The following is an 8,974-nucleotide window of genomic DNA, read 5'->3' as shown; positions in this document are numbered from 1 at the left end:
TACATATGTTTGGGCCACACGCATGCAGTGGTTGTCTTTGGGGACTAGCTACTTGTGTGATTATTGGCGAGCTAGCCCATCTCCGGGGTCGCATGGACGGCCATCACTTTGACCAACAACAAGAGAGAGGTTGTATGACCAAGGTGGATTATTCTTGGTCCATTTTACGATCCATCTTGGTGAGAGATGCCTCTCTGGCCCGCCGACTGAAAGTGTGTGTGTGGGAGGGGGGCTGCTACTTCGCACTTTGCTAGCTGAACCTTGGTTGGGGCGGGGGGCATGCATTCATAGCATAGGATTCCCTTCATGGCGACACAAGGGGGTGTTGCTAGCTGCTACTTCGCACTTTGCTAGGTGAACCTCGGTTGGGGGCATGCATTCATAGCTTAGGATTCCCTTCGTGCCAACACGAGGGAGGGGGGCTGCTAGCTACTTCGCACTTTGGTGGGTGAACCTCGGTTGGAGGGGGCATGTACTCATAGCTTAGGATTCCCTTCGTGCCGACACGAGGGAGAGGGGCTGCTAGCTACTTCGCACTTTGCTAGGTGAACCACGGTTGGGGAGTGGGGCTGCTAGCTACTTCGCACTTTGCTAGGTGAACCTCGGTTGGGGGTGATACGTCTGCAACGTATATATAATTTTTGATAGTTCCATGCTATTATATTATCTGTTTTGGATGTTTAATGGGCTTTAATATACCTTTTTATATTATTTCGGGACTAACCTATTAACCGAAAGCCCAGTGCAATTTTTTTTGCCTATTCCAGTGTTTCGTAGAAAAGGAATATCAAACGGAACCCAAATGGAATGAAACCTTCGCGAGGATCTTTTTGGAACAAACGTGATCCAGGAGACTTGGAGTGTACGTCAAGGAAGTAGCGAGGCGGCAACGAGGTAGGAGGGCGCACCCCAGGGGGGTGGGTGCGCCCCCACCATCGTGGGCCCCTCGCAGCTCCATCGACCTATTTCTTTCGCCTATATATACTCTTATACCCTAAAACCTTCGGGGAGAGCAACGAAACACCTTTTCCACCGCCGCAACCTTCTATACCCGTGAGATCCCATCTTGGGGCCTTTTCTAGCGCTCCGCCGGAGGGGGATTCGTTCACGGAGGGCTTCTACATCAACACCATAGCCTCTCTGATGATGTGTGAGTAGTTTACCATAGACCTTCGGGTCCATAGTTATTAGCTAGATGGCTTCTTCTCTCTCTTTGGATCTCAATACAAAGTTCTCCTCGATCTTCTTGGAGATCTATTCGATGTAACTCTTTTTGCGGTGTGTTTGTCGAGATCCGATGAATTATGGTTTTATGACTTGATTATCTATGAATATTATTTGATTCTTCTCTGAATTCTTATATGCATGATTTGATATGTTTGCAAGTCTCTTTGAATTATCGATTTAGTTTGGCCTACTAGATTGATCTTTATTGCAATGGGAGAAGTGCTTAGCTTTGGGTTCAATCTTGCGGTGTCCTTTCCCAGTGACAACAGGGGCAGCAAGGCACGTATTGTATTGTTGCCATTGAGGATAAACAGATGGGGTTTATATCTTATTGGTTGAGTTTATCCCTCTACATCATGTCATCTTGCCTAAAGCGTTACTCCGTTCTTATGAACTTAATACTCTAGATGCATGTTGGATAGCGGTCGATGTGTGGAGTAATAGTAGTAGATGCAGAATCGTTTCAGTCTACTTGTCACGGACGTGATGCTTATATTCATGATCATTGCCTTAGATATCATCATAACTATGCGCTTTTCTCTCAATTGCTCGGAAGTAATTTGTTCACCCACGGTAATACTTGCTATCTTGAGAGAAGCCACTAGTGAAACCTATGGCCCTCGGGTCTACTTTACATCATATAAGTTTCCGATCTACAATTCTAGTTTATTATTTATTTTGCAATCTTTATTTTCCAATCTATATCACAAAAATACCAAAAATATTTATCTTATTATCTCTATCAGATCTCACTCTCGTAAGTGACCGTGAAGGGATTGACAACCCCTTTATCGCGTTGGTTGCGAGGTTCTTGTTTGTTTCTGCAGGTACTAGGCGACTTGCGTGTAGTCTCCTACTATATTGATACCTTGGTTCTCAAAAACTTAAGGAAATACTTATGCTACTTTGCTTCATCACCCTTTCCTCTTCAAGGGAAAACCAACACATGCTCAAGAGGTGGCAAGAAGGATTTCTGGCGCCGTTGCCGGGGAGATCTACGCAGAAGTCAAGACATACCAAGTACCCATCACAAACTCTTGTCCCTCGCATTACATTATTTGCCATTTGCCTCTTGTTTTCCTCTCCCCCACTTCACCTTTGCCGTTTTATTCTCCTCTTTTCCGTTCGCCCTTTTTCCGTTTGCCTTTCTTTCGCCATGGCCGAATCAAAAAGGGGTAAGGCTTTTCTCCCGAGTTCTAGCACTTTGGATAGACCCTCTGTCCTTTCTAAGCTCATAAATAATGATGCTATGGAAAGACCTACTGGGTTATCAATGAGATTTTGGATAATTTCTATGAAGATGATCCCGGAATCTTTCGTTATTTTCTTGATGAGCCTTTTAAAGAAGCTTGGGATAGGTTATTAAGGATCCGAGCTAGCTATGTGCCCCAATATCAAATTGAGATATACCCAAAAAGCTTTTATGTTGGCTCACCCTGTTCGTCCAGGCAAGTTTTGGATTCTATTTTTGAAGAAGGTTTTCTTGAGGGGGATGCCATAGATACCTATGAAAAGATGAAAACTATATTTGGCCACCCCATGAGTGAGAAGGTTGAATCCACCTCTCTTTTGTGCTTTTATCAAAATGAAATTATCAAAGAGATGAAGGCTAGCTTAGATGCAAATTTTTGTAGCATGCTTAATCATTCTTCCACCATTATTGGCCATGTGCTTTCTCAAAATAGAAGGATAAATGCTATAGATAAGAAATTTTCTTTTTTCTTTCCCAACACCAAAGATGACAATACCTAGATATATTCTTGCTTTTATGCCTAGCTAGGGGCGTTAAACGATAGCGCTTGTTGGGAGGCAACCCAATTTGCTTTTTGTTCCTGTTTAGTAATAAATAAATCATATATCCTCTGTTATTATTGTGTTTTTATGCTTTAATTAGTGTTTGTGCAAAGTAAATCCTTTAGGATCTTCTTGGATGATTGTTGTTTGATCTTGCTGAAAAAAACAGAAAGTATGCGCTCACGAGAATAATTTTCATTTTTAACCAAAGAGCGATAAAATACTGATTCCAACTGAAGTAGATCAATATAAAAATTATTTAGGTCATCCTAATTTATTAGGATTTTTGGAGTTACATAAGTATTCGAAACCTGCAGATTACTACGGACTGTTCTGTTTTTCACAGATTATGTTTTTCGTGTGTTGTTTGCTTATTTTGATGAATCTATGGCTAGTATCAGGGGATATGAACCATAGAAAAGTTAGAATACAGTAGGTTTAACACCAATATAAATAAATAATGAGTTCATTACAGTACCTTAAGTGGTGATTTGTTTTCTTATACTAACGGAGCTCATGAGATTTTCTGTTGAGTTTTGTGTTGTGAAGTTTTCAAGTTTTGGGTAAAGATTTGATGGATTTTGGAACAAGGAGTGGCAAGAGCCTAAGCTTGGGGATGCCCAAGGCACCCCAAGGTAAAATCAAGGACAACCAAAAGCTAGATAATTTATTAGAATACTCTATGTGCTTCACTTATATCTTTTGAGCTAGATAATTTTGCTCTAGTGCTTCACTTATATTTTCTTTTTAGAGCACGGTGGTGGTTTTATTTTCTAGAAATTGTTGATCTCTCATGCTTCACTTATATTATTTTGAGAGTATTTTAAAACATCATGGTAATTTGCTTTGGTTATGAAATTAGTCCTAATATGATAGGCATTCAAGATGGGTATGATAAAAAACTTTCATAAAAGTGCATTGAATACTGTCGGTGTCAAAACCAGCGGATCTCGGGTAGGGGGTCCCGAACTGTGCGTCTAAGGCGGATGGTAACAAGAGGCAGGGGACACAATGTTTTACCCAGGTTCGGGCCCTCTTGATGGAGGTAAAACTCTACGTCTTGCTTGATTAATATTGATGATATGGGTAGTACAACAGTAGATCTACCACGAGATCAGAGAGGCTAAACCCTAGAAGCTAGCCTATGGTATGATTGTATGTTGTCCTACGGACTAAAACCCTCCGGTTTATATAGACAACGGAGAGGTTAGGGTTACACAAGGTCGGTTACAAAGGAGGAGATACACATATCCGTATTTCCTAGCTTGCCTTCCACGCCAAGTAGAGTCCCATCCGGACACGAGACGAAGTCTTCAATCTTGTATCTTCATAGTCTAACAGTCCGGCCAATGGATATAGTCCAGCTGACCGGAGACCCCCTAATCTAGGACTCCCTCAGTAGCCCCTGAACCAGGCTTTCAATGACGATGAGTCCGGCGCGCAGTGTTGTCTTCGGCATTGCAAGACGGGTTCCTCCTCCGAATACACCACGGAAGAATTTGAATATAAGGATAGTGTCCGACCCTGCAAAATAAGCTCCACATACCACCGTAGAGAGAATAATATTTCCACAAATCCAATTTGCTGACTTGTTTTTGGCAACACGACATTATGTCACGGCCTAGTGATTATTCGAACCATTTCCTTTAACTAGCCCCGCACATAACGCGAGGTAGTTTTTTGACACGTCTCGTCAAAGCAAAGATCGTGTCCCCTTTCACGGGATTCTCATCAATATGGGAGTGGGTAACCCAACCGTGTCTAGGACTCCTAGATTATAGGCAAGTCCCAAACGGCCACGGAGAGGACGCTTGATATTCACCCTCTTTATAAAGGGCCAAGGATTTCACTTTTTCCCTCCCGTGCTCAATCGAATCCTTCCCCCGCCTCGAGTTCTAACACCCAAAGCCTAGGTCAGGTGCTCCGGATCTTCAATCATGTCCGGATCCAGCCTTCAAGGCCGATGGATGCCCTCCTCCGTTGCGGAAGAGGATATCAAAAAGTTGAGGGAGGCCAGATACCTGACCGCCGAGGTTTCGCATCGGCTGCCGGCCTGAGGGCAGGTCGTCCCTACTCCTGAACCCAACGAGGATGTTGTGTTCATCTCCCACTTCCTCCGAGGTCTAGGCCTCGCTCTGGATCCCTTCGTAAGGGGTTTGATGTTCTATTACGGGCTAGACTCCCATGATCTAGCCTCGGACTCCTTTCTCCACATCTCGGCATTTATTGTCGTGTGTGAGGCTTTCCTCCGCATTACCCCTCACTTCGGTTTGTGGCTCAAGACCTTTGATGTGAAGCCGAAGACAATCGAGGGACAGTACGCAACGTGCGGAGGCGCTTTAATAAGCAAGATTGCAGGAGCTCCATGGCCAAAGGGTTCCTTTCCAGAGGTGTCCGGATTATGGCAACGGGAGTGGTTTTACATCACAGCCCCCAGAAGTGCCAAGTGGGTGGCTGCCGCTGCTTTCTGCTCAGGCCCCCCACCACAACTGATGTCATGGATTAGTAGAGGGCTAAGCTGGGGTCCCGCCAAGGACGTGCCTATACTGCAAAGCCGCATTCAAGATCTCTTTGAGGGAGATTTTAATTTGGTTATGGTAATGCAAGTCATGCTGGTTCGTCGAGTCCAGCCTTGCAAACGCCGGCCCCTTCGCTTGTGGGAGTTCAACCCAGAAGGACCGTGTGCTATTCAAAGTTTCCTCGGCCTAACGCTGGAGGAAATGTACAAGTCATTCTTCGGACCTCAAACAGAGTGTCCGGACACCACCGAGGATGCGGGCCTGAGTAGCAACCGCGCCGCCAAACAAGTAAGTAATCCTCTAGCCGAACACACCGTCTTTTATTTATCATGACGTTATTTCTGAGAGATCATCCTCTGACCAGGATTGGCTAACAAAGGCGAAGATGATTCGGTGTCCGGCCCCCCTCCCTGAGGGTTTGGAAAATCCGGTACTGGAAAAGATGCTCGAGCTCGCACCTTGCCCGGAGCCCTCGAAGGAAGATACAGGGGGGATAATATGGGCGAAAGCAGGCTCCCATTGCTGCCAATTCCAACCGAGGGAATGAGCGCCACCATAAGGGAGGATAACCAAGGAGAAGACTCCGACCTTCTCTCGCTATGGGGGAGGAAGAGGACTGCCTCTGAGGATCCGGAAACCGAGGCTTCCAAATGGGAGAAGAAGTCTCCAACAGAGGGTCCTATCTCGTGTGGTGTTCTTGCCGCACAAAGTCTGTGCGGGGATCAGCCCTCCAACGAGCCGTAAGTGATCAAAAATAATTTAATAGTGAAGATATACTATCTTTCCTCTGAGAAAAATAACCAAAGCATATATCTTGCAGTTCCGATCTTAGCCCTTCTCAGCTGAGCTCGTCTTCGGGGGATCTTCTTCCGGAGATGATGGAGAGCGAAACGCCTCCCCCGGACTCCCCCGCTCAAGAAGCGGGCGACCTCGAAGTGTCGTCACGGAGGGCCTCTCCGGATCCGGTGAGGCCAGAAGATCATCCCATAGTCACCCGAAGTCCCCAGCGTCCGGCTCTCTAAGAGAGCAAACAAAAGAGTCCGACACCATCTGGTATGCGGTCGGACGTACTGAGGGAGCTATTGGAGCGAGCGGCCATCTCAGAAGAACACCGTACATTGATGGGTACGGTGATGGAAAGAATTTCATCCACCGAAAGCAGATTGCATGAAGCCTTTATGAGTCTATTGACGAGCTTTGAGGTACGTGAAATGATATACTTTTTGATAGTACCGCACATGTTTAGGTGTGCCCTGTGTAGATAGTAGCCCCTGAGACTCTGGTTGTCATCGAGAACAGCGGCGAACAGAGAATCGTAGTCCCAGGTAATAACCATACTGACTGTATGTGCAGGTGCTGGAAGCTCCGGTGGCTAGCCGGACTAACGAGTTTGCCGAACTAAAGCAACAACTGGATGCGGCAGACGCCGACATCGAGCTTGTTAACAAGCGGCTTGACGAGCCACAGGGTAAGTAATGTTTTCTGGTGAATGTCACATAGTAAGAGCAGCAGGATGCCAGTATCTTTAATATGTTTGTGACTGCAGACGGAGCTGCCACCGTGGAGACCCTTCGGGCGGAACTTGCCCGAGCCAAGGAACAAGCAGGAATTAATAATGCGGCTGCTTTGAAGGCGGCCGAAGAGTTAAGAGCCGAGAAGGCTGCGCATTGCGAAAGCAAAGAGAAGATGGCCAAGATGGCCGTGAAATTAAAAGATACTGCCGACCATTGCCAGTTCCTTGAAGAAGAGAACCGAGTGAAGGCAGCGGACCTTGGAAAGGCCACGGTGGCAACCAAAGACACCCGCTCTGCTATGAGGGCGAAGAAGGAGGAGCTGCGTGAAGCCAGGGATATTGCGGCTGGGAAGCCCTTTCTGCTGCCGAGGAAGTTCGGAGATCCGCGGTATGCCCCTCTGGATCGGCTGTGGAGTTCGGCAGACGCATATATGGACTTGGCAGCGAGCGCTGTCGATGCGGTTGAATACTTCCAAGATCAGACAGATCGTGAAGTGGACAAGCTGTTCTGGTCGCAATTTAATGTTCCAGAGCATCCGCTTCCCTTAACTGATCAGCTAGCCGAATGGGCCGAACTTAATAGATTGTCCGGACTTGCCATGAGGTCCGTCGTAGATCACCTATGGCCGGAGAAGCCGAAGCCGAACAACTATTTTAGCTTAGTGCAACAGTTCCTTGGTGCAGTGCCACGCATCAATGCGATGAAGAGGTCGGCATGCATAGAAGGCTCGCGGATGGCCTTTGCCCGTGTCAAAGCATACTGGGCGGAGATGGATGCTACCACCGTTGCGGAGCAGGGTTCGGCCATAGGCCGAGTAGCTGCTAAGCACTATTTTGAGGAAGTTCTCGAGGGTGCTCGTTTGATAGAGGCCCAGTGCTTGAAGAATATTATTTTTGAGTGACATGTATTCCCATTGTAAACACAATGTTTTTATGAAATATATTAAGGCTGTATTTATACTTTTGCCTGAAAGTGATATGATGCCTCATGTGCGGCCGTTTATGTATATATGTATATAACCTGAAAGATTGCAGTCGTCGGCTTCAACCCCCACACATATAATGCGGAGGCGCTCGCAGAAGACGCGTGTTCACACTTAACCCAACATCTTGGTCCTAATAAGGAGGTGATAGCGCAACGAACAAGGCAACCGGACTATGATGCTTTAACACTTTCACTTAGCCATAGGAGTTTGACGGTGGGGCTACTATATAGCCCCTGGTGGCTCCACACTCTCCCGAACTCGGGGTGCGTATATGCCTGGCCGGGAAACGGCCCTTCGTTAAAGTGGAGGAATTCTATCATTCCGATAGGTCATCGAGTGGTTGACCAGTCTCGCGCTATATCATGACAGTCAGTTTTCGGCTTTCTCTACTGAGGTGCTCGTCCGGATGAACCAGGGCATAATCGCAGTAGTTCTCTTGGTGCTGCCTTAGCCAATAAAGCGGCACCAAAACACAGGAGCCGGGCAAACCCAACATTTGACCAAAGACATGATTCGGAGCTGATGCATATAAGGCCAAACTCGCGACGCCGAACACTCCCTAAGGTACTCGGTCTTTATGGTATAAACCGGGCCTAAATAGTGCCCTTTGTAAGAAGCCCCTTGTGTCCAGGTACGTGTGTTATTCTGACGTGGCCACATGCCAAGACGTCAGCATCCTTCTCAATTGTACTGAGAATCCGAGGGATGTGTATCAACAAGAGACAGTCAAAAAGGTTTATGCAGGGTCTTGATCTAAAAGGAATCCTTGGAACGGGTCCCTGTTGCACGTTTGCGCCTGTGTCTCCGTTGTGCCGTATCCTAGATGGGTGTAGCACGATGGTCATCTGTAAAAGAGAGGAACTTAGGTGAAAAGTTGTCGTGCAAAAACGGTAGTTTTAAAGAAACCATGTAAAATTTAAGATGAGCGAAAATTG

Source organism: Triticum aestivum, chromosome 5A (genome assembly GCF_018294505.1).
Source record: "Triticum aestivum cultivar Chinese Spring chromosome 5A, IWGSC CS RefSeq v2.1, whole genome shotgun sequence".
Taxonomy (NCBI): domain Eukaryota; kingdom Viridiplantae; phylum Streptophyta; class Magnoliopsida; order Poales; family Poaceae; genus Triticum; species Triticum aestivum.
This window is presented reverse-complemented; position numbering follows the sequence as displayed.